This window comes from Lissotriton helveticus, chromosome 4_1 (assembly GCF_964261635.1).
Source record: "Lissotriton helveticus chromosome 4_1, aLisHel1.1, whole genome shotgun sequence".
NCBI lineage: Eukaryota > Metazoa > Chordata > Amphibia > Caudata > Salamandridae > Lissotriton > Lissotriton helveticus.
The window spans coordinates 1,880,694,563-1,880,719,616 of NC_136063.1; the positions used below are offsets into that span (position 1 = coordinate 1,880,694,563).

Below are 25,054 nucleotides of genomic sequence, written 5' to 3' on the forward strand. Positions count from 1 at the left end.
GACTAGACTATGCTGGTCTATCCAATCTAATGTTTGGATTGCTTGAACCTCCCCAGAAATGAGGCAGCAGATAAAAAAGAGGATATGAATTAAGCAAAACTAGCGATGCAGCACATAAAATTAGTTAAGCTATTTTTCAAAAATATTGTACACAATTGACCTTTTGTCATGGCTAGGAAATATGTTGAGCTATTAGAACATGTTATCACAAATATTCAGTTTTGAAGTTTAACGTGATATACATTGGCTTAAACAAATTGTCTGTACATTGAATTCCGTGTTCATTTGGATAAGAAGAACATGAAAGTACAAAACTAATTTTTTTAACAAATGCAGCAGACTACTTGTTAGACAATATATTTTAACCCTAATTTCAGATCGAAGGAAAAGATAGAACACAATTGATCTATGTACAGTAAGAACAGAGATCATTATGATAAAAAAAGCACAGCAGCACAAAAATAATATTGTCAGCATGTGTAGCATATTTCTTACTGGAAAAAGTATGGTAGGAGATAGGAAAGGAGGATGAAAGTGCTCACGGCAATTTTGAAAAATAGTTTGAAAGAACAATGTTGCCATCATTGTTAATGAATGTATGCAAAACAGCATGTGGAGTATTCCCATAGGTGAGATGTAGCATTCTTGGCCAGATTATGTATAGATATCTGAACAACCCGAAAGTGACAGCAATGTGCGTGAAGTTAAGTATGGCTAGAAAATCAGCATAGTTCTTACTGGCTGAACAAAGTATTATTACCCTAATTACATGTGTGGTGGCATAGGCTCAGTTATTAAATTTAAGGGACATTTATGTCCATATCATTGATGGTTTAAAGCAACTCAACATGTGGAGTGTCAGTATTGATATAGTTTTTTTTCACTCTTGGTTTCTGTTGACTATTATTGACTGGCAGGAGTGGGTTGGGTTTTGTTGCAAGAGATTGCCATTTGAAGAATTCATTAACCCCTTAACTGCTGTGGCTTTTCTACCTTGGTGCTGAACCCTTTTTTTTGTTGTTGTTGATAATTGGGGTACTTTGTGCTTAAGCTTTCATACCTTTTTTCCCGCATAAGACATCCACAGCAAATGTATGTCTTTTTTTTCACCAGCATCCTGGGGATTCTAAAGTAACCAGGGTTTGTGGATTCCCCAGGAAGGATCTGAGAAAATAGACAATTTTCTTCTTTAGGGAAATCTAGAAAAAAGTTTTTACCCCTCAAAATAGCATCAACTAAAGATTTGCTGTGCTAAAATCTCTATCTTTTCAGCTCACAGGAACATGCTGAGCTGTATGTAAAAAGCAAGACAGACAGGTCAAAATTTTCCACTCAGCACTGACCTTTTTTGCAATGTGGGTAACTGTGGATTTTGGGCCCCATCTCTGCATGCAACCAGGGAAACCTACCAAACACTGATATTTCTCAACACTAGTCACCTGTGGCAGTCCACAGTGGTGTGATGTGTTGTGTTCTTTGTAGTTTTTATTTTACCCTCATGTCCCTTAAAAACTTTAAAATGTGGCTAAAAACAGACATATTATTCACATTCTGTCGCGGAAGGTTCTGGAATCTGCAGGGATCCACAAATTTCCTACAACCCAGTGTTCTTCCACATCGTCCAATAAAAATGGCATCCCACTTTTCCGTAACTTTCCCCTACAGAAATGTGATGAAAATGTGTTTTCAATCCATCTCTGAGCTTTGCAGAGGCTTCTGGTTAAAAAAAGAAAAAAGCCTTGTGAAAGCAATGCCAGTTTTCAGAAATGTCTGAGTTTGGTCGGTTTCCATGGGTGGCTTCTGAGGACAAGCCCAAAACATCAGTTTTGAGTTGGCAAAAGAAATTATCCTTGTTGCATTTTGGGGCCTTTCCTTTCAAAGACTCCAGGCCCACTCACAAAATGGGATACCATTTTTATTCAGAGACGTGTGGAAATTCTGGGTGGTTGGAAATTTGTGGCTTGCCACAGATTCTAGAACTTTTCATCACAGAAATATAAGAAAGTGTAATTGTCGGAGTTTGAAGATTTCCAGGGCATTATGGGAAAGTAAGTGGGATCAATGCACGTTAGACAACCCTGGCCAACTCTGGGGTGCTCAGTTCTAAAAAATGCGAGGGGTTGTCATTTTTCCTTAGTTATTTATCCACTACTGACATGCAGAGTTAACACTAGTTTGTTTTAGCACTGCCACAAGTGCTGTGTCCACTGAGGCGCCCAGTAGAAGAAACTATCGCCTAATTACCGCCTCCATCTGATACATTTCAAATACCTACACAGGCTATACCGCACCCCGGATCAGCTCCATAAACTGGGCCTCATCCCTGCGGATAGCTGTCCGCGCTGCGCTGCTCCTGCTGCGGATTTCATTCACTGGGCATAGCAGTGTCCTAAGATTTCGGAGTTCGGGCTAGCAGTATGTGACGCCATCTCGAGATAACCTCCACAATGGTGCAGCCGGACCCGCCACTATGCCTGCTGGGCTTTGTCAAATACTGTCCGGACTTGTCTTGACGACTGATCGCAATGTTGCTCATCTTCACTAGGCGTAGGGTCGCCATGTGTTGCGGTCACTGACCAGCGCCACGAATTTCTTCGCGATGTCAAACCTTGCTGTCCGAGTTTTGAGACTTACTGCCTGCGCGCTCCCGACCGACAGACATATGGAACCCCCTTGTAACGTACCTCAATGCCCGTTCCATCCTCCCCACCGCCCTCCCCCTACCCATGGGTCCGGGTGCCTCTCCCGCGCTCCCCGCCGACTCTCAGACCGCGGCGGCCGCCGGCGCTTGCCAGTGACTGTCCCCTTCCACCTTTCTGTCCTTCCCCTGGGCAGTGCCAGTCTTTGCCTCCGCAGTGGCATATCTATTCCCTTCAGTGATGGGCTGTTTATCTCACCACAGTCGTGCTGCCTACGATTAGGCTTGTGCTTGATTGTATTCTCGGAATCGTTATGATGCGTGGTTAATTACCTGCTGTAGAAGATGTAATAATCCAATGCTTAATGTGTGTACTGTAGATGCTGAGTTTGTTAATAAAGGTTTTCAAACTTTAAAAAAAAAGTACTATGTCCAAAGAGCAAATAATAACGGTATCAGAGTATTAAACCCATGACTACTGGAGGTGAGCTTTAATGCCAAGTCAAGGTACCAACCTCTTCAGTGGCCATTCACACACCACTTCCACAATGCCATTCATACTGCCAGCCACGAGCCCAATACAACACAACACAACAATCACATCAACATACTGCTGACATTCAAGGGAAATCACATTCATACCACTGGGCTGAATCACCACCTCTCACCCAGTCATCAACCAACTTGCATAAAAACCCCACATGCAAACCTCTATATACACACACACCAACACACACACCAACACACACACACACACACACTTGGTGAATCTTCAAACTTACCAAATGAAAAAAAAACTGTGGTTTGTGTATGTAAGTTGGCAGATATCCGAGAATGCCTTTGAGATGTCACTTACATTTCTTAAACCGTGTAAACATATTTACCTTTGAAACTATGAAGCATGTTGCGGAAGACTGTCCGAAGTTTCCTAAAGATCACTTCAAAAACTACTAATGGCATGAGGTTTTGGCACACAGGATGCCAAAGCAGACTCCGACATGGATGAAGAGGAAAACATCACTGCGGGACAGCGTACCGGGAGTACAGATCCCCCTGTGCCCATTCCACAAAAGAGTTTCCAGTCCCTCATTCATCCTCTGGTTCAGGTTGGCACCGACAACACGTTTCCTATGCCCTGCCCTCCGGCTCGGCTCCAAAACAAAAAAGAAAAGCCTTAGGGCTCAGGCTCGAGCCAACCGCGCTCTGATGCTGAACCGACACCTTCGACTTCGAAACATAAGAGCAAGATACCTTCGACACCGAAAATTCCACCTTCTACACCGAAAGGCTCTGAGCTGAAACCCTCCAAGCCCAAATACTCAGAGCGGACACATCCCAAGTCCAAAGACTCGGAGCAGAGACCATCCAAAGACTCTGTGCCCAAATCCTCCAAGACCAAATATTCTGAGCTGAAATCTTCCAAAGACTCAGAGCGGAAATCCTCGAGAACCAAGGACTCAGACAAGCCCAAACACACAGAGCTGAAATTGTCAATGCCCAAAAGCTTGGAGCCGAAATCTTCGTCACCGAAATCTCCAAGGAAAGATTAACACACTTTCCCCAAAGATCTTCCATCTAATGAGCCAATTTTCGACCCAAAAAAGAAAAAAAAATTATAAATCCTTAAACAAGACATATTCAAGCAACCATTCCAAAGAAACGGAAAGCTGACTTGACAGAGGACCATCATGCCCCTCCTAAAAAATAGGAATATGGGCACAAACCCTTCTCCTCCTTACAATCCACCCCCTTCTCCTCCTCCTATTCCTAACGTGCTCAATTCACCTATCAATTCACCACTTAGGCCTATTACAGCTGACCCACAGGATGAAGGGGGCTGGGATCAGGATGAGGACACTGACGCTTGGAATGATTACCACACTGACCCAAATAAAATTACCCTGATTTGTATCCTTCTAGACCTTCCCCACCTGATGACAACATTGGTTATCTTGAGCTCCTTAACAGGGTTTCTCATTACCATGGGGTACAACTTCACAAGGAGCCTTCAGAAGAGGATTTTCTTTTTGAGACACTTTCTTCCTCACAAAGAACAACTTATAACATGCCAATACTGAAAGGTATGCTAGAACATACATACGAGGTATTTAAGGATCCTTAAGGGCTAGAATTATCACTCCTAGAGTAGATAAAAAATGCAAATCAGCTCCTACCAATCCTATTTATATTAAAGGACAACTATCCTTAGACTCTCTTGTAGTCTCCAACGCAAGCAAGAGAGCTAACTCCCAAGCCACAGGAGACACCCCTCTTGACAAGGAGTCCAAGCTTATCGATGCCTCAGGCAAAAGAATAGCTTCGCAAGCAGCAAACAACTGGCGCATTACTAATGCCCAGGCGTTATGACAGGGCTCATTACGATGAGCTAGAAAACTTCATACAACGCTTGCCTGACCAATACAAATTAAAAGCTAACGACCTTATTCAGGAAGGTAAACCTAAATACTAACACCTCCATCAAATGTGCACTAGAGGCAGCAGACACAGCATCTCGTGCAATTACCACAAGTATATTGTTACGGAGGCTCTGGATTTAAGCCGGAGGTGCAAACCTCCATACTTAACCAACCATTTGATTGAGAGCATCTTTTCAGCCCAGCTGTTGATACTATGCTGGAAAAGATAAAGGACAGTGAGGTCTCAAAGTCCATGGGGGCTTTACAGTTACCTGCCAGTAGAAGTTACTTTTGCCGCTCATTTTACAGGGGTGGCTCAAAAACTATGTCCACTGACTATTCCTCCTCCTCTTACAAGGGCAACAATCAATCCCCCTCGCCCGAGGATATTCTAGAGGAGGTTCTAAAGGGAACAATAATAGAGGAAGGGTTTAATTCCACATGTTCTTCCCCCGCAAACAAACAATGACTTCCCTCCACTACCCCCGATCATCCCACTCCTGTCGGGGGACGTCTATCCCAATTCTTACTTGTCTGGAATTCATTTACATCAGACACGTGGGTATTACAAATTATCCAATATGGTTACTGCCTGGAGCTTACAGACACTCCACCAAATATTCCTCCAAGAGCACATGCAATGTCAATGGAACATCTCACTCTTTTAAAGCAAGAGGTTCTATCGCTGTTACAAAAACACGCTATAGAACCTGTTCAATTACTACATCAAGGGACCGGGGTATGCTCCCTGTTCTTCCTAATTCCCAAAAAAGACTTCTCTCTCAAGCCTATACTAGACCTCAGACATCTAAACCTCTACATACAGTCGGACCACTTCCACATGGTCACACTCCAAAGACGCTCCCACTACTTCAGCAAGGCGATTTTCTATCCACTCTAGACCTAAAGGACACCTTATTTATTTGTATTTATTTATTACTCCTATTTCCATATTCCCATTCTCTCTGCTCATAGAAAATATCTCAGGTTTGTGGTGGAAGGACAACATTACCAATTCAAAGTCCTCCCATTCGGAGTAACTACAGCACCCAGGGTTTTCACCAAGTGCCTCGCAGTAGTCGCAGCTCATCTAAAAAGACCGCTCATTCATGTCTTTCCTTACCTAGACAACTGGCTGATAAAAGCCAGATCACAACAAAGCTGCATACATCACACTCTAAGGACCGTCAAACTGCTTCACAACTCGTGGTTCACCGTAAGCCTCACCAAGTCTCACCTCCAACACGCAAGTGTATCTAGGAGCCACAATAGACATTCACTAAGCTCTAGCTTAACCCAACCCAGTCAGGATTCGCAACATGCAAGCTCTAATTTTACAGTTTCAGCCTCAACACTCACTACCACCCAGAGTGATCATTAAACTAATCGGAATGATGGTTTCTTGCATCTTAATCGTTACATTTGCAAGACTTCAAATGCGTCCCCTACAGAAATGCTTAGCACATTAGTGGAACCAGGCTCAATGTCCATTATCAGATCTGGTGTTGATAGATGCCTGTACCCATCGCTCTCTGCAGTGGTAGAACATACAAAACCTTTCCAAGGGACGGCCATTTCTTGATCCAGTTTCAAAGATGGTGATAACAGCAGACTCATCCCTCACTGGTTTGGGAGCACATATGGGAAAACATACCATTCTGGGCATGTGGACTCTGCAACAAAAACAACTCCACGTAAACCATCTAGAACTGCTTGCAATTTTTCTAGCATTGAAAGCCTTTCAACTTCCTCTAGTTGGCAAAGCTGTCCTGGTTTGCACAGACAACATGACAGCCATGTACTACATACAAAAACAGGCGGGACACACTCTACAGCTGTAACAATTAGCACAGAGTATCTGGAGATGGGCCATATCTCAAAACATATATCTCCTTGCAGAACGTCTTCCAGGAGTACACAACCAAGTTGCGGATCTGCTCAGTCATCAGCGACCACAGATACTCAAATAGGAACTTCACCCTCAAGTTCTCCTCCCGTTCTTCCAAATGTGGGGCTTCCCAGAGATAGATATGTTCGCCACCCACCTAAACGTCAAATGTCCAAACCGCTTCTAGACATCCACACTCATTGTCCAAAGGCAATGCACTATGGATGAACTGGTCAGGCATATTTGCTTACACTGTTCCACCTCTCCCACTCATTCCATTAGTGGCCTGGAAATTCAAACAGCGCTCCCTGGCGCTTACCCTAGTTGCTCACACATGGGCCCGACAACCCTGGTTCACAATTCTGTTGGAACTATCAGTAGTTCCCCACCAAAAACTACACCTCTCCCCTAAGTTCCTTATTCAGAATCATGGAGAGATAAGACATCTAGATCCCAATCAGCCTTTCGATTTGGCACCTGAAATCCTAGAGTTTGGCACATTCATCTTCTACCAGACTGCATGAATGTTATCAAAGAGGCTAGATGCCCTACCATAGAGCATGCTGTGCAGCAAAGTGGAGGAGATTTGTTGTTTATTGTAACAACAATCAGATCAATCCACTAGATGCTTCAATATACATCCATACGCTTACATCTCGTTGCAATAGCTGCATATCTGCAAAATAGACAGCACTTGTCTCTTTTTTTCGTCTGAGTCGTTGTCGAGTATTCGACGTCGAGGCGACACCTCCGTTCGCCGTCGGCGAAGAGGAGAAAGTCGTCGTCGAGGGATCCTTGACGTCGAGGAGAAGATCGCTGTCGAGGCGAAGGAGGTCGCTGTCGAGGCGACAGAGGTCGCTGTCGAGGCGAAGGAGGTCGCCGTCGAGGGAGAGACGGTCGCCGTCGAGAACAAGTCGCTCGTCATCGAGGGGCCGACGCTCGCCGTTCGATGCCCAGAAGGCGCAGATCGAGTTCTGGCGCCAGGAGTCAGTCTAGCAGGCGCCAGGTGCCTAAGGGGGACTCTCCAACGGCCCAGCCTACAAAGGAAGGCGGATCACCGGGCTCGGTGTACTCAGTGGTGTATACCCCTTCTAGGCAGAAGTCAGTAACGCATCCTCCTCCCTTGCCAAGGGGGCTTCCTCCACGTGCTCCCACTCCGCCTCCTCCTCCACCACTTCCACCGTGTCCTCAACCTCTACCTCAACCTCAGCTGCCGGCAGACAAGCCGCCTCCGATTCCTCCGAGGTCGGTCTCACTGCCCCGATATCCGACTCCTCCCAAGGGGACCCCGGCTGAGGGCCCCAGCCAAGCCAAAGTCGCCCGCCCCGGTGGAACCGGCGGATCGACCAAAGCCAAGGAGGTCACGATCACGCTTCGGACGGAGAGGGAGATCGAGGAGTTGTCACAGATCCTCCACTAGGTCAAGACGGCGCCATGGGAGTCGACGGTCGCGGTCCCGCACGGACTCTTCCAGGACCTATTAACTGACTTTGTCGGAATCCCCAGGGACGAGAGTGTCTCCGGTGGATGACATCAGCACGTTCCAGGATGTTCTCCTGAGGGGTGCAGCAAAATTGGGAATCACGGTGACGGCTCCGACACTCATGACGTCTGTGATTTTTTTAGACGCTTCATAAGAAACATTTGTCTCGCCCTTTGCTACCGCTGGTGCCAGGATTGGTGGAGCCTGCGGAGGAGCTGTTCCTCACACCAGCAGCGACGAAGGCCGCTCCATCCCGGCTCCTTAAGAAATACAGGGCCCCGGATTCTGACCCGGCTTTTCTGCGGATGGATCCGATTCCGGATTCTGTCATAGTGACGGCGGCCAGGAAACAACATTCTACCTCCCCGTTTTCTACCGTGCCTCCTGATAAGGAGAGCCGATGGCTTGATTCCGCTGGCAGGAAGGCCTGTGGGACGGCATCTATGGCCATGAAGGCTTCTAGCGATGCGGCTCTTCCAGGGCGGTATGATCGTGCCCTGTGGGAATCCCTCCAGCAGTTCACGGAACTCATTCCACAAGACAAAAAGGAGGATTTTCAGGAGATCCTGAAGGAGGGGATGCTGGTATCGAACCAGGTCATCAGCGCAGCTGCTGATGTTTCCCTTTTGGCGGCCCATGGATACTGTCCTGGGATCAACCAACGGCGCCATGCTTGGCTTAGGCTCACATCACTCAAGCCGGAGGCTCAGCAGAGGGTGGCCAATCTGCCCTTCTCGGGGGAAACCCTGTTCGGCAAGCATGCGGACGATGAGATGGCCCGCATAAAAGCAGAGGCCGAGACCCTGACGGCGTTTGGAACGGGCGGTAGGCCTTCTTTTCTTTGGGCTTTTCCAACCCAGAGACGGTTCGGGGCAGAGGGTGAGGGCAGGATTCGGGACAGCAGCAGCAACAACAGCAGCAGTTCCGGAGGCCCTTCCAGAAGCGCCAGAAGGGTGGAGGAGGCCAGCAGTCCTCTATTGCGAACAAAGGCGCCGCCGGGTCTCGACCCTGAGCGGTTACTTCCCCTACATCCGTTACCCGCTCTGGTGGAGGGAAGCGTTCAATTTTTTCTGGCAGAGTGGAGAAAAATTACTCAGGACAAGTGGGTGCTGAATATTTTTTGCAATGGATACAGTCTTTGGTTCACCAGCCCGCCTCCATCGATTCCACCGGTCAGCTCGCAGTTTCAACTGCGTGAGCTCCAGACGGAGGCAGATATCCTGTTAAGGAAAAGGGCGATAGAAGACGTACCTCTGTCTCAAAGAGGAAGAGGTCTGTACTCCCGGTTCTTTCTGGTTCGCAAGAAGGACAAGAACGAGTTCAGGCCCATTCTGGATTTGCGACAAGCAAAAAAGTGGATTCGCAGAGAGAAGTTTCGCATGCTGTTGTTGCATCAGATTTATCCTCAACAGGGTGACTGGCTATGTGCTATAGACCTACAGGATGCGTACTTCCATGTGCCCATTGCACACAAACACAGGAAGTTCCTGCGCTTCCAAGTCGGCGCCAATCATTATCAGTACACAGTACTGCCATTCGGGCTGAAGTCTGCGCCCAGAACATTCTCGAAGTGCATGGCACTGGTAGCTGCACACCTAAGGAAGAACAAGGTGTTTGTCTACCCGTACCTGGACGATTGGTTGATCAAGGCCTCCTCCTTCTCGGAAGCTCAAGCGCACTTCCGGAAGACGTGCATTCTCTTGAACAAGCTGGGGTTGCACATCAACATGTCCAAGTCTGTCCCGACTCTGGTCCAGTGCATACAGTACTTGGGAGCCTCCATAAATACGCTGTCAGCAAGCGTGTCTCCTTCGGGGGAAAGACGATGATCACTCCTTCGGAAGGCTCAGGCTCTTATGACCGCTCCATCTACAACAGTGAGGACGGTGTCTTCTCTACTGGGGTCGATGGCCTCTTGTATCTTCCTCACACCACACGCACGGCTGCACATGAGACCATTGCAGGAGTGCTTGGAGGATCAGTGGGATCAGAGGAAAGGATCTTGGGACGACAAGATACGACTGTCTCTGCATGCTCTTCAGTCTCTGAAGTGGTGGTGTTCAGCGGAGAATCTCCTCAGAGGGGTTCCCTTCCACAAGGACATTCCCACGTAGACTATCGTGACTGATGCGTCGCTCCACGTCTGGGGGGCGCACTCCGGAGACTTACAGATTCAAGGGACGTGGTCCCCGACGGAGTCCACGTACCGCATCAATTTCCTGGAACTCAGAGCTGTTCACTTGGCATTGAAGGCCTTTCATTCGTCCTTCCGGACCAACTCTCTGCTTGTTCAGACGGACAATACGCCCACGAAGTAATACCTCAACAAACAGGGGGGGTCGAGATCGCGCACTTTGTCGCAGGAGGTGCAGGCGATCTGGCACTGGCTCCTGGCCAGAGGACTGACGATAACTGCCCCCTGTGAGAAGTTGGCCTGATACAAGGTGATCACTAGAACTAGTGAGCATCATATATCAGTCCAAACAACCCTTATGGTGATTGGTTGTAAGTCAACCTTATAGACCAGCTATCCTAAAGGTAGCATAGACAAAGCAGTCTTAGGCTAAACTCTTTTGGCAAGTGAAGCCAGCTGTTTTACCACATATAACCCCTTGAATACCAGATGAAAGGACACCACACAGGTTGTTATGAAAATAAACAGTATATTTATTAATAACGAACACCACTGAACTATTTGAGATCAGAGGGCTAAGAACATGACAATCTCTTAGGAAAAATACGATAAGTTGCACAGATTTACAATGGTGCCCTAGGGGCACGGCAAACCATATACTAAGTAAATGGTATAAGTAGAACGATTTAGAAAATGAAGATGCCCAGAGGCTGTAGGTTCGCTGGGACTACCCTACCCTAACCTTAGGTAAGTATCAGGAGGCCCACGGGACGCGTGTGCAGAGTGTGAACTCACACGCGAGATGCTGAACAAAGTAAATGGGCAGAACAAATTACGAAAAGGTAAGTAAAAGACAGTTCCTACTGGTTACGACTAAAACAACTGGATACCTGGACACTAGGAGAGTCAATCTACCCTTGAGCACCGAAATGCTCTTGTTACCTTACCCACGGGCTGGGGGTGCATAGGTGTCAAAGTGTCGGGTTTCCGCGTCAAAGTCTATGGAGCCTTGAAGGAAGATGCTGCAGGCGACCAGGAGGAAGATGTCTGGTGCGATCCACGGGTGGATCGAGGAAGAAGAGGACCTGAAAGCAGAGGGGAAAGTGTTCAAAGTCACTAGCCAGTGACCGGTGTGGAACCAGGTGGGAACCAGATGCTGTCGTCGCGATCAGGTGAAGAGTGGACGCTTGTCTCTGCAGCCACGTGGACCAGGAGGTGTCTTCGACGACCAGGATGGAGGCACGAGCTGTCCCACGTAGGCTCTCGCTGTCGGCGGTGTCGGATCCGGATTTGGAGTCAACAGGCCTTGGCAAAGGCAACCCACACGGTGAGTGGAAACGGCGTCTGGAGTGGACCAGGAGGGTCCAGGGTGCTCCTCTTTTGGGAGGGAGCAAGGGCCAGTCTGGAGCAACCAGACCAGCAGTGTAGATTTCTTGGATCGTGGTCTAGGAGGTCACTAGCCAGCCGGCAAGTGACCAGACAACGCGTCGAGCAGCAATCAAGCAAAAGGGCCCCACACAGATCTCGTGGATGCTGGAGGGCTGGTTGTTGGTGCAGGAGCTGCTCGGGCTGGGGCTTCTCAATCCCCAAAGCACTTACTCGAGGATGCCTCAAAAGTCGTGCTGGAAGCGAAGTGCAGTCTCTTCAAGATGGCCGGTCCCACGTGTCTCGTCGCACCCACGGGTCTCAGCTGTGCTGCAGATGTGGGTAGAGGTCGGAGAGGTCTGGGAGTCCGGATCTCGTCGGGCTCTGAAGTCTGGATCCGGCAGGAAGGACGACAAAGTGGACCACTAGGACGCTTGAAGGTGCTTGCAGTTGCAGGGTGGACACTCCTTGCCCACAAGGGAGATTCTTCAGTCTTCTGGGAAGCAGAACGTCGAAGTCCAGAGTTTCTTCTTGTTCAGGACAATCTAATTTGGAATGGGACCAGCTCCTACCTTTATCCTGCTAAAGGGGGCTGTACTATGACTATGTCTCTCCTATGGGTGGGACCAGGAAGGGGGGTGGTTACACCCCCTACCATTTGTCCGGTTACGCGCCAGAGCTGGGGCTGGAGTGCCCCAGCAACTGGTTTGAACCGGTGTATGCACAGGGACACCTAGTGTGCCCCAAGCATGTCTCATTCCTTTCAGGCCTGTCCTACCTAATACACAAAATCCTGTCTGGGGTGGTGCTAGCACCTCCCAAGGCAGGAAACCCTTTGTCCAGGCCTCCCTCGCTGGAAGGACTCCCAGCAGCAGGAGGTTAGACTTGTGTCTGTGGTGGCAGCATCCATTTTGTGATGCTGAGGCTCGAGTTAACTTTAACCGGGGTTCACAGTTACATACATGTTGTGTCTCTCTAAAAGGGTGGAATGCTACCCCCGTCACCAGAACTGGCGAGGGGGTAGTATTCCAATTCGTATGACACCTTACTCTACATGTTTTGATAATGCTATACCAAAGTTAGCAATAACCGCGAGGATTATAATGCACTTAAGAGTATATGGTATAGCGTTATCATGGAACAGCTATAAGGACTTGGTTCCGCAAGCTGCAGACAGGCTCAGCTCATGCTAGAGCACTATCTCACATAATTCCAGGCACTCTGCCTTCAGGATTGATAAGGCCTGCCATAGGAGTGACTGATAGGAATATATGTGTCCATTTTGGGGTTAGATATAGGTATACTATATGTACAGCAAAGGGTGATTACACCACCTTGCCCCAGCTGTCTTACCAGCCAGTTGTCTGTTTAGATGGCCAGCCAGGGGTGGCATAATACATGCTTCAGCCCCTGGTAGGCCTTGGGTTCACCTATGCCCTCGGTACCTAAGGTACACTGTACAGGGGCTGATAAGGGGTCCCAATACCAATTGGTAAATGCACCTAAGGTACATGGATGTCAATTTATAGAGAGAGCAGCTAGGCTGTGGGTCTGATTAGCAGGCCCACAGCCAGGGAAAGTCGTAAACCAGTGAAGCAAAAATATGGGGTGACCATAGGATTGCAGACCCTACTCTCCTACATAACCCCCCCCCCAACTTAGGGACATTAAACTAACCTTGACCAGGTGAGTCTTCCTGTTATAAGTGGAAATACCTGGAGAGACCATCTGCATTGCCATGGTCAGTCCCTGGTCTGTGCTCCACTGTAAAGTCCATCCCCTGTAGGGAAATGGACCACCTAAGAAGTTTGGGGTTTTCACCCTTCATTTGATTTAGCCACAAGAGGGGCTTATGGTCGGTCTGAATCTTGAAGTGAGTTCCAAACAAGTATGGCCTCAACTTCTTCAGGGCCCAAACCACAGCAAAGGCCTCCCTCTCAATGGCTGACCAACGTTTCTCTCTAGGGGTCAGCCTTCTACTTATAAAAGCAATGGGCTGGTCATGACCATCAATATTCAGTTGAGATAGAACAGCTCCCACACCCAACTCAGATGCATCTGTTTGGACAATGAAGGTTTTGGAGTAGTCAGGACTCTTGAGAATAGGTGCAGTACACATGGCCTGCTTCAGGTCATCGAATGCCTTCTGACAGCTAGCTGTCCACTGAACTTTCCTTGGCATTTTCTATCTTGTCAAGTCATTAAGTGGTGTCACAATGGACCCATAATTTTTGACAAACTTCCTATAGTAACCAGACAGGCCCAAGAAAGCTCTGACCTGTGTCTGGGTGGTTGGAGGAGCCCAGTCCTTTATGGCCTGTATCTTGCTCTCCAAGGGTTGAACCTGGCCTCCACCTACAAGGTGGCCCAGGTACATAACCTGACTATGCCCTATCTGGCACCTGGTGGCCTTGATAGTGAGGCCTGCCTTTTGCAGGGCCTCCAAAAATGTCCTCAGGTGGATCAGGTGATCCTCCCAGGTGGAGCTGAAGACAGCAATATCATCTAGATATGCTGCACAAAAGTCATCCAACCCAGTGAGAACTTGGTTCACCAACCTTTGAAAAGTGGCAGGTGCATTTTTCAAACCAAAGGGCATCACCACAAATTGGTAATGACCTCCTGGGGTAGAAAATGCTGTTTTGGCCTTGGCATCCTCAGCTAACCTGATCTGCCAATAACCAGCTGTTAGGTCAAATGTACTCAAGAAGGTGGCAGATGCCAACTTATCTATGAGTTCATCTGCCCTAGGTATTGGATGGGCATCTGTCTTAGTGACAGCATTGAGACCCCTGTAGTCTACACAAAACCTCATCTCTCTCTTACCATCCTGGGTGTGAGGTTTTGGCACTAGAACTACAGGGCTCTCTGAGGGTTCAATGACTCCCAATACCAACATCTTTTGTACTTCTTTCTTTATGCAGTCCCTGACGTGGTCAGGTTGCCTGTAGATTTTACTCTTGACAGGCCGACTGTCACCAGTGTCTACCTAATGGGTGTACCAGTTTGTCTGACTGGGTGTCAGTGAGAACATTTGTCTAAAGGATTGAAGAACTTGTTTGCAATCCTCTTGTTGATGCTCAGAGAAGCTGTCAGAAAAGACCACACCATCAACTGACCCATCATCAGGGTTCTGAGTGAGCAGGTCTGGGAGAGGGTCACTCTCTTCCTCCTGTCCCTTATCTGTGGCCATGAGCAAGCCCATGCCCTCCCTGTCGACAAATGCCTTGAGCCTGTTAACATGAAGCACCCTGTGGGGGCTCCTGGGAGTTCCAAGGTCCACCAGGTAGGTGACCTCTCCCTTTTGCTCAATGATGGTATGGGGTCCAGACCATTTGTCTTGGAGTGCTGCTGGGGCCACTGGCTCCAACACCCACACCTTCTGTCCTGCATGATAAACAATCAGGACAGCCTTTTGGTCATGCCAAGCTTTTTGAAGTTCTTGGCTGGCCTCCCGGTTTTTGGATGCCTTCTCCATGTACTCTGCCATCCTGGAGCGGAGACCAAGTACATAGTCCACTATGTCAAGTTTAGGCTTTTTGAGAGGTAACTCCCATCCTTCCTTTACAAGACATAGGGGTCCTCTTACAGGATGCCCAAACAGAAGCTCAAAAGGGCTGTAGCCATCCCCCTTCTGTGGGACCTCTCTGTAAGCAAACAGGAGGCAGGGTAAAAGGATGTCCCATCTTCGCCTAAGCTTTTCAGGTAACCCTTTTAACATCCCTTTTAGGGTCTTGTTGAATCTCTCCACAAGCCCATTGCACTGTGGGTGATAGGGGGTGGTACATTTGTAATTTACACCACACTCCTTCCACATTGCAGTCAAGTATCCTGACATGAAGTTGGCAGCTCAGTCAGAGACAACCTCCTTAGGAAACCCCACTCTGGAGAAAACTCCAAGCAGGGCCCTGGCCACAACAGGAGCTGTAGTGGTCCTAAGGGGAATAGCTTCTGGATACCTGGTGGCATGATCCACTACCACCAGTATAAATCTGTGCCCAGATGCTGTTAGGGGTGGGGTCCATTGGTCCAACAATGTCTATCCCCACTCTCTCAAAGGGCACCCCCACCACAGGTAGTGGTATCAGGGGGGCCTTTGTTGTGCCACCTGATTTGCCACTGGCTTGACAGGTGACACATGAGCGACAAAACTCTTTGGTATCTTCAGACATGTGAGGCCAGTGAAAGTGAGGGGCAAGCCTGTCCCAAGTCTTGTTCTGGCCTAAGTGTCCTGCAAGGGGAATTTCATGGGCTAAGGTGAGAAGGAAACCTCTAAGAGACAAGAGGATGACCAGCCTCCTGGTTGCACCAGGCTTGGGGTCTCTTGCCTCAGAGTATAGGAGTCCTTCATCCCAGTATACCTTGTGGGCACCTGTAGCATTCCCTGCAGCCTCAGCAGCAGCCTGCTGTCTGAGGGTGTCAAGGGAGGAACAGTCTAACTGTGCCTGTCTCAAGTCTGCCCTGGAAGGTCCCCCTGTCCCAAGAAACTCAACCTATTCAGGTTCAAGCTCTTCTAGGACAGTTCCTTCTGGGGTCTTTGGGTCAGCCTCCTGAGAGGGCTGATCCTCAACCTAAGGCAGGGGGGAAGGCTCTGCCTTAACCCTACTGCTCTTGCTCTTGGGTAGTGTCTGGTCCATTCTTCCAGGATCCAGCACTTGTTCAGCTGGGCATTTCTGGGCCTGAGACCTGGTCACAGCAAGGACATGTGAGGATAGACCTAACATTTCTACATGAGTCCTGTACTCCATATCTGACCACAGTGAGAATTCAAAATCATTGCCCAAGAGACAATCTACTGGGAGGTCTGAACTAACTACAACCCTTTTGAGGCCAGTTACCCCTCCCCAGGAGAAGTTAACAGCTGCCATACTGTGATTGGTAGTGACGTTGCTAGCATTGGTCACTAGGTAGTCTGAACCTAGCATGATCTGATCAGGGTCCACAAAGGCTGGTGTCACCATAGTGACACTGGCACATGTGTCCCTGTAGGCCTGAGCCATTTTTCCATTGATTAAAGGTGTTTGCCTGTATTTTCCCAGAGTACTAGGACTTACAGTAGGGGTCATATCCATGTCCCCAGTACAAACAATACCAGCTTGAGTAGGTATTCTGACTAAGTCAGAACCCACCTCAGTTCCCAGGGTTAACCCTACTATAGCCTTGGGGGGTACACTACTAACTGTACTAGGGGGTGCAGGTGTCTTAGGGACAGTAGTGGTAGGAGCTTGGCCTTTCTTGGTGCACTCACTAAACCAGTGAGTTTTACTTTTACAGTATTGGCACCATGGTTTCTTTGGAACATCAGTCTTCTTCTTTTGGTAATTCTGGGGCCCACCCTCCTTGGATTGTTGGGGCCCTGTTGAAGACTTCTGATCATTTTGTGGATTCTGATTACTACCCTTTTGGTCTGCTTTCTTTTGGCCACCACCCTGGTTCTAGTTCTGGTTCTGCTGCTTGACCCTGGTTTTGACCCATCTGTCTGCCTTCTTTCCCAATTCTTGGGGAGAGGTCAGATCTGAGTCAATCAGGTGCTGATGCAACAACTGGTTCTGACAATTATTTAAGATGTGTTCTCTCATAATAAGATTGTACAATGCTGTATAATCAGTAACTTTACTACCCAGTAACCAGCCTTCCAAAGCCTTAGTGGCACAATCAACAAAGTCAGTCCAATCCTGAGCCTGAGTTTTCTGGGTGTCTCTGAACATCAACCTGTACTGTTCGGTTGTTAAGCCAAACCCATCAATCAGTGCAGTTTTCAGGACTTGGTACTCATTAGCATCCTCATCTCTAACAGTGAGGAGCTTATCGCTACCTTTACCTTCAAAGGAGAGCCACAATATTGCTGCCCACTGACTCTGGGGTACCTGCGGTACTTTGCAGGCCCTCTCCAGAGCAGTAATCCATTTGTGGATATCATCTCCTGCTTTATAGGAGAGCACTATTTTACTCAGGGTTCTATTATCACAACTCCTGTCTTTATCCCTGGGGATATTGCTGCAACCAGTGGGTGCTACCCCTCTCAATTGTTGTTCTCTGGCAAAAGCAAGTTTCTCTTTGGCAAGGGCACGTTCTTCCCTTTGGATCCTCAGATTAACTTCCTTCATCTTTGCCTCATGCTCTCTCCTCTGAGGGGGAGTCATCCTCCTCTGAGCAGATGCATGAGAGGCATGGGAGTGAACAGATCTGTTGGGAGTCCCTAGAGTGAGACCTATCTCTTCTAATCCCAAAGTTAGGCCTGCTTGTGGATGGCACCGGGGCTCCCCCAGTTCCTTCCCTATGTAGGTCTAAGTTGGCCCTTGTAAGTCCGCTGACTAAAGGTTGGCCATTTTCTGCCTCATCCTCAGATAAGCTTCCCTTTTCCCTACCATCTACATTCTCTGTTTCAGGGAGGTTAGAGTCTGGATCACCTAGATCACATTCTAAGGGGGGCATGCTCCCATCTGGACTAGAGGGGCCGGTGTTAGAAGCCCTTCTAGCATCATATGTCTCTAAGAGACCTAACAGAAAAGGAGTGGTAGGGTTAGAACCCGGTTTCAGTTTCCTGGAGATACACAATTGTCTCATCTCCTGGAAGCTGAGGGCTGCATATCTGGAAAGGACCTGTGGAGGGTCACTAACCACAAGGGGAGCCACTGAGATCTCTCCTGTGGTAGACATGCTTTCTAGTGAGGTGTAAGTGGTGCACTTACCTACACTATGGGTTTTCCTACTGATCCCTTGGTAAGAGTTGTAGTCAGGGTGTGCTAGGCCCTTTCTACTACAACAGCTGGTTCAGTAGAACTCAGAGTATTTCTAAGCTTGTTATATGTACCTATGGTACCATATGTGATCTTTCAAATGATATCTCAAGATTATATTTGGTAATAACAGCAAGCTCAAATCCCAACCACTGCACACCAATGTGAGAAGTTGGCCTGATATTTGATGCTCACTAGTTCTAGTGATCACCTTGTATCAGTCCAAACAACCCTTATGGTGATTGGTTGTAAGTCAACCTTATAGACCAGCTATTCTAATGGTAGCATGGACAAAGCAGTCTTAGGCTAAACTCTTTTGGCATGTGAAGCCAGCTGTTTTACCACATATAACCCCTTGAATACCAGATGAAAGGACACCACACAGGTCGTTATGAAAATAAACAGTATATCTATTAATAACAAACACCTCTGAACTCTTTGAGATCAGAGGGCTAAGCACATGACAATGTTTTAGGAAAAATACGATAAGTTGCACAGATTTACAATGGTGCCCTAGGGGCACGGCAAACCATATACTAAGTAAATGGTATAAGTAGAACGATTTAGAAAATGAAGATGCCCAGAGGCTGTAGGTTCGCTGGGACTACCCTACCCTACCCTAACCTTAGGTAAGTATCAGGAGGCCCACAGCACGCGTGTGCAGAGTGTGAACTCACACGCGAGATGCGGAACAAAGTCAATGGGCAGAACAAATTACGAAAAGGTAAGTAAAAGACAGTTCCTACTAGTTACGACTAAAACAACTGGATACCTGGACACTAGGAGAGTCAATCTACCCTTGAGCACCGAAATGCTCTTGTTACCTCACCCACGGGCTGCGGGTGCATAGGTGTCAAAGTGTGTCGGGTTTCCGCGTCGAAGTCTATGGAGCCTTGAAGAAAGATGCTGCAGGCGACCAGGAGGAAGATGTCCGGTGTGATCCAGGGGTGTATCGAGGAAGAAGAGGACCTGAAAGCAGAGGGGACTGTGTTCAAAGTCACTAGCCAGTGACCGGTGTGGAACCAGGAGGGAACCAGATGCTGTCGTCGCGATCAGGTGAAGAGTGGACGCTTGTCTCAGCAGCCACGTGGACCAGGAGGTGTCTTCGACAACCAGGATGGAGGCACAAGCTGTCCCACGCAGGCTCTCGCTGTCGGCGGTGTCGGATCCGGATTTGGAGTCAACAGGCCTTGGCAAAGGCAACCCACGCGGTGAGTGGAAACGGCGTCTGGAGTGGACCAGGAGGGTCCAGAGTGCCCCTCTTTTGGGAGGGAGCAAGGGCCAGTCTGGAGCAACTAGACCAGCAGTGTAGATTTCGTGGATCGTCGTCTAGGTCACTAGCCAGCCGGCAAGTGACCAGACAACGCGTCGAGCAGCAATCAAGCAAAAGGGCCCCACGCAGATCTCGTGGATGCTGGAGGGCTGGTCTTTGGTGCAGGAGCTGCTCGGGGCTTCTCAATCCCCAAAGCACTTACTCGAGGATGCCTCAGAAGTCGTGCTGGAAGCGAAGTGCAGTCTCTTCAAGATGGCCGGTTCCACGTGTCTCGTCGCACCCACGGGTCTCAGCTGTGCTGCAGATGTGGGTAGAGTTTGGAGAGGTCTGGGAGTCCGGTTCTCGTTGGGCTCTGAAGTCTGGATCCGGCAGGAAGGACGACAAAGTGGACCGCTAGGGCGCTTGATGGTGCTTGCAGTTGCAGGGTGGACACTCCTTGCCCACAAGGGAGATTCTTCAGTCTTCTGGGGAGCAGGACGTCGAAGTCCAAAGTTTCTTCTTGTAAAAGTTGTTCAGGATAATCTAATTTGGAATGGGACCAGCTCCTACCTTTATCCTGCTAAAGGGGGCTGTACTATGACTAGGTCCCTCCTATGGGTGTGACCAGGAAGGGGGGTGGTTACACCCCCTATCCTTTGTCCGGTTTCGCGCCAGAGCTGGGGCTGGAGGGCCCCAGCAACTGGTTTGAACCGGTGTATGCACAGGGACACTTTGTGTGCCCCAAGCATGTCTCATTCCTTTCAGGCCTGTCCTACCTAATACACAAAGTCCTGTCTGGGGTGGTGCTAGCACCTCCCAAGGCAGGAAACCCTTTGTCCAGGCCTCCCTCGCTGGAAGGACTCCCAGCAGCAGGAGGTCAGACTTGTGTCTGTGGTGGCAGCATCCGTTTTGTGATGCTGAGGCTCGAGTTAACTTTAACCGGGGTTCACAGTTACATACATGTCGTGTCCCTCTAAAAGGGTGGAATGCTACCCCCGTCGCCAGAACTGGCGAGGGGTAGTATTCCAATTCGTATGACACCTTTCTCGACATGTTTCGTTAATGCTATACCAAAGTTAGCAATAACCGCAAGGATTATAATGCACTTAAGAGTATATGGTATAGCATTTATTTATTTCATTTATTTAAAAACATTTATATAGCGCGGCTATCACCTTACAGGTATCCTGGCGCTGAGATAACTCCTAAGGTGGATGCACTGGGAGACATCAATAGAATAGCCAGAAGTTTATATATTTTTTATCATGGAACAGCTATAAGGACTTGGTTCTGCAAGCTGCAGACAGGCTCAGCTCATGCTAGAGCACTATCTCACATAATTCCAGGCACTCTGCCTTCAGGATTGATAAGGCCTGCCATAGGAGTGACTGATAGGAATATATGTGTCCATTTTGGGGTTAGATATAGGTATACTATATCTACAGCAAAGGGTGATTTCACCACCTTGCCCCAGCTGTCTTACCAGCCAGTTGTGTCTGTTTAGATGGCCAGCCAGGGGTGGCATAATACATGCTTCAGCCCCTGGTAGGCCTTGGGTTCACCTATGCCCTGGGTACCTAAGGTACACTGTACAGGGGCTGGTAAGGGGTCCCAATACCAATTGGTAAATGCACCTAAGGTACATGGATGTCAATTTAGAGAGAGAACAGCTAGGCTGTGGGTCTGATTAGCAGGCCCACAGCCAGGGAAAGTCGTAAACCAGTGAAGCAAAAATCTGGGGTGACCATAGGATTGTAGACCCTACTCTCCTACACCCCCCATCTACCAGGTGTGCAGAATGTTCAGGCAGACGCACTCAGCAGACTGATTCGGGAAAACCACGAATGGGTCATAAACAACGAAGAACTAGGAGAAGTCTTCGCAAGGTGGGGGACTCCAGACGTAGATCTGTTCGCCACCGCCGAAAACAGCAAATGCTGAGACTTGGCCTCCAGGTACTAAAAGCCGGGGACGCTGGGGAGTGCGTTATGGATCAACTGGTCGAACAGCTTTCTGTACGCTTTTCCACCCATTCCACTGATTCCGACGGTGCTCATCAAGCTGTCCCGGTCCAGGACGCGGATGATCCTGATTGCCCCAGAATGGACCAGGCAGTGGTGGTTCACGGACCTGCTTCACCGGTCTCTCCTTCCTCACATACGGCAGCCGTGCAGGCCGGACCTTCTCACGCAGTTCGGGGGGCAGATGTTCCACCCCAACCTCTCGTCTTTGAGTTTGGCGGCATGGCTCCTGAGATATTGCAATATGGCCATCTGAATCTACCAGAGGATTGCATGGACATACTGAAGGAGGCTAAGCGACCTTCCACTAGGACTTCTTATGCTTTCAAGTGGAATAGGTTTTGCATCTGGTGCAAGCAAAAGAACTATGACCCAACGACCTGTAAGGAAGGTGTCATCCTTCCATATCTTCTACATCTGGCGCAGTCTGGCCTTAATGTCCATTCCATTAAGGTTCATCTGGCTGCGCTGACTGCCTACAGGAAATGCCCTTCACAGACTTCCTTCTTTCAGATCCCTGTGATCAAAGACTTTTTGGAAGGCTTGAAGAAAGTGTTCCCTCCTGTCCGGCTTCCTTCGCCTTCATGGGAATTGAATGTGGTGATGTCCAGACTGATCAAGGAGCCTTTTGAACCTATTCATAAGGCTTCGTTGCAGCACCTGTCCTGGAAGGCGGCGTTCCTCGTGGCCATTACATCGGCACGCAGGGTGAGTGAAATTCAGGCGTTGTGTTGCCAAGAACCTTATACTGTATTTCATGCTGCTAAGGTTGTTATGCGTACTCGCCCTAAATTTCTTCCAAAAGTTATGTCTGACTTTCATGTTAACCAGACCATAACTTTACCTACGTTTTTTCAGAATCCTTCCTCTCCAGCGGAACGGTCCCTGCATTCCCTGGATGTTAGGAGGGTGTTGAAATTTTATCTGGATAAAACCAAGGATATTCGTAGGTCAGACCAATTGTTTATCAATTATGGATCAGTCAGGACCGGTCTTGTTCTAAACAGTCCACCTCGAGGTGGATTGTGTCCTGTATACAATTGTGTTACCAAAAAGCTAATAAGACCTTGGGGGGTAAACCTAAGGCTCATTTCACCAGGGGCAAAGCTGCCACGACTGCTTTGCTCCGTAATGTTCCAATTGCAGAAATCTGCAAGGCGGCCACTTGGAAGTCTGTCCATACCTTTGCTAAGCATTACTGCCTGGACACTGATGCCAGGGCAGGCGCTCAGGTTGGGCAGGCTTCGCTGCGAAATCTGTTCGCACAGTAGTGGTGTTATTTCTCTATTCTCCACCGCCGCTTTGGTGTGGGGATGGGCTTGCCATTCTATTCACTAGATTATGACTATACACAGAGATCCCCTAATACAGAATTAGTAGTTTCTGTCCTGTAACTCCAGTTCTGTAGTAGGGGTATCTCTGTTATAGTCATAAGCGCCCGCCCTCCTCCCCGGTGGAGAGAGATATTCATGAAAGGAATGCTACAGGTCTGGCGTGTTACGCCTTCAAAAAGAACTGAAAGTAAAAGGGACCTGCAGGGCATTCTGGGATACTGTGAAGTTCTGGAAGGTTCTCTTTAAGGCACAGTATCCTGTTCTGAGCCACATAATGGCAGCCTATGGGGCTTGTCTGTCCATTTTTTCCTCTCTATCATTCCAGAGGGTTTTTGCTGTTTAGGCAAGAGAAATCTGGACAGGCTGTGCTGTTTGTGGATTTTTGGTGTAGTTTCTAGTTGAAGTTCTGGACAGTGCAGCCTGCGGATATAGGCTGCATTATCTGTCTTTAATTCTCTCTTAATTGTCTGTGCAGTTCTGCATTTTTCGACACCTTAAGAGATTATTTTTGATAGCTCTGGGGTCCACGCACATGGGCGGGACTATTCCCTAGATTATGACTATAACAGAGATACCCCTACTACAGAACTGGAGTTACAAGACAGAAACTACTCCTTCCTAGCCTACCTCTAACTTAAATTATTTGCAAACTGTATTGTAATGCCAAACCTTATATAACATTAAACTAAATGTAATGTGAGTATGTTGTAAACAAATGGAAGTCTGGACCTCTGGCGTAGTTTAAGTAGATTCCTTTATTTAAGTTATTACAGGATGTTAAGAGATAAACCCACCAGGAGCAGCTGCCTTGCTACTCAGCCCTTACCCAACTGACACTCACTGACATCCAACATTCCATCCATCCAACATTCCACACCACACACATTCTAGCTGAGCAGCAGGTAAACTTAAGTTACAACATATCTCCCGTCTTTAGGGGGAACAAATGCATTGTGAAATAGATTAGATGAATCAATTAAAATAATGTCAATATGGCAAATATCATATAGTCAAGAAATTGAATACAATGCACTAATAATAAAAAATGCAATACAATAATGCACATCTCGCATCACAACCAGTCACATCATGCCACATCTCATCAAACTAACATAAAAGATGCATCCTGTCACACCATACTACATGTCACAACTCACACGAAACTGTACTCGAGATTTCACACCACATTATATTCTGAACAAAGCATCACATCACTTCCTGAATTAAACCACCATCCAACATCATAACCCACATGGCACAGATCACACCAGTTGGCCAGACCGGTACAACAAGCAACACACAGGGAAGAGACCTTAAAATATATATATATATATATATATATATATATATATATATATATATATATATATGACATCCAACATATATATATATATATATATATATATAAACATGCGCACCACAAACCAATAACACTCACCCAAAACACAAAGAAAATAGGTGTTTTATTCACGCACCATTATACAATAAACTAAACCTAGTAACGAGTGCCTAAACAGAACACAGCCATCTCATACACGACTCAAACCGATGAGTGGCTTAGCAGTTAACAACCACCTCATACACCACATTAAAAGTGTTTCAAAATTCTGGGACCTGTGTCCCTTCCCAATTTCAATTATGGTACATGGCTCTCTGTCGTGGTTCAAATTCAAGCTCTACGTCAATGAGTGACTTATTCACATGCTATCAGTCAACAACAAATAATGAGTGACTTAACCATAACACAGCCATCTCATACACAACTCGAACCAATGAGTGGCC

General features: G+C 47.9%; 1 protein-coding gene across 5 annotated transcripts in view; it reads left to right on the forward strand.

Annotated features, from left to right (window-relative positions):
• The window catches only part of LOC144827727 (UAP56-interacting factor-like), a 523,921-nt gene that overhangs the window by 437,728 nt on the left and 61,139 nt on the right, over positions 1-25,054 (forward strand). The gene's annotated exons all lie outside the window — the stretch shown is intronic.